This window comes from Panthera leo, chromosome C2, assembly GCF_018350215.1.
Source record: "Panthera leo isolate Ple1 chromosome C2, P.leo_Ple1_pat1.1, whole genome shotgun sequence".
In the NCBI taxonomy this organism is placed as follows: Eukaryota; Metazoa; Chordata; class Mammalia; order Carnivora; family Felidae; genus Panthera; species Panthera leo.
The window spans coordinates 110,423,597-110,425,369 of NC_056687.1; the positions used below are offsets into that span (position 1 = coordinate 110,423,597).

At 33.1% G+C, this 1,773-nt stretch overlaps 1 pseudogene; it reads right to left on the bottom strand.

Annotated features, from left to right (window-relative positions):
• Nucleotides 1-242: 242 nt before the first annotated feature.
• Nucleotides 243-360, bottom strand: LOC122199102 (annotated as a pseudogene).
• Between the last annotated feature and the right edge of the window lie 1,413 nt (nt 361-1,773).

Genomic DNA, 1,773 nt, shown 5'->3' on the forward strand with positions numbered 1-1,773 from the left:
AAAAGGTATTAACATTCATCACTAGTTGTTTTTGTTTGTTTTTGCCACTATATCTCCATTTATTTCTTGGGTAGCTAAAATTTACTCTTGAATGGTTTCTTTGGGAAGAATTTATAGGCACTGTATACCCTGAGTTTTTATATATCTAAAGTTCATTGTTTTTATTCTTACGTGAGAATTTGGGAGGTAGTAAAATTATTGAGTCACACTATCTTTGAGGCATTATTTTACCATCTTCTAGTGTTCTGTGGAACTTTTGGAAAGTAGCCTGATTATTTACCATTTATAAGTATCTTCAATTAGCAATAATCATGCCTTGGATAAACCTCATTGGCTACGATACTGCCACCGCACAAAGCTGCATTTATAAATATCTTGGTCTTTGTACATTTAGAGGGCTCTTTCATTACCTTTGAAGTCCAGTGATTTTATTATTCTGTAATAAGATTGGTCATTCTGTATCTAATTTTTCCTGGTACATGCTGTACTCTTTCTGTCTCTGGATTTACCATTATTCCTTTCATTTTCTGGAAAGTTTTCTTGTTTTATATTGTTAAATAATTGTTATATTTCATTATTTTGATTCTTGCTTTCAGGGAAACCATTTATGTATATGTTTGATTCCATAGTGATCATTTTTTCCTGGAGCCCTCCTTAACTCTTTCCACTTCATTTTGCTTTCTATTCTCAGTGTGATGCTCCATGTTCCTTGCCATATTTTGTCCTATGTAATTCTGTCAGATTAGCCTCCATTTCTGTAATGGTTTTACTTCCTACTCTTCTTTCCTAAGCTATTTTGGTTCCTGTTTCATTCCTTTGTTACATAGTTTCATGTACTGTAATTGTTTGTATCTTTTGAGCAGTTGCTTTGTAAAACGAACCATTTCATTTAAATTTTAATTTAAGACCTATTTTTTTGTCATCTGCTCTGTGGCAAGATTATTTTGGTGAGTGTCCTTTGCCATTTGCTCTTCCTATTTCCTCCTTCATGTGGTATTGTATTTGATAAGAACCAATGCTGATTAGTTTTTGACCATGTGTTACCTTTGAGTGAGGTTCTCATCCTGAACCAGTTATTTATAGGAGATTCATTATAGGACTGGGCAGTTTATAATGTGGTTGGGCTGTTTTTTTTTTCTCTGTGTCTAACGTAAATGAACAGCTGTGGGTCTGCCTCCAATTATGTCACTATCTTTCACTCTGCTCACTGACTAAATGCTTCCTGAAAATATGGCATGTCAGTGGAATTCTTTGTTCAGCCTTACTGATCCAGATGTTTGTTGCCATATTAGTTCATGTAAGTTCCCTCAGTAACCTCACACATTCTGATGTTTCAATTGAGAGATACTGATTTGTGATACTCACCTTGGAAATTCTGCCGGTTAGTCTGAGCTCTGTAGCCGTTAAGTATCCATCCTTCCCTGTTTACCTTCCACCATTTTTCCTTCTCTGAATTTGGATATTCTTGCTCATATTATTGTTGTTCTGATTCACAGATGCATTTTATATATTTATTAAAAGTAAATTTTAAAAATGTTTCTTATTCTCTTTTTTTTTTCAGGGTAGTACTGCCTTTTACATTGGGGCATAAAATATGATTAAAAAATATTTTAAAGACATTTCCCAAAAGCATTGGAAAACTCTTATAAATGTGAATTAATTTTTCAGTATAAATAACACTTCTATTATTGAAAAGTTAAGAGTTTTGTGATAGAAAATGCCATAAAGGATACTTACATAATCTTGCATATGATAACCCAGATCCATTTGTTC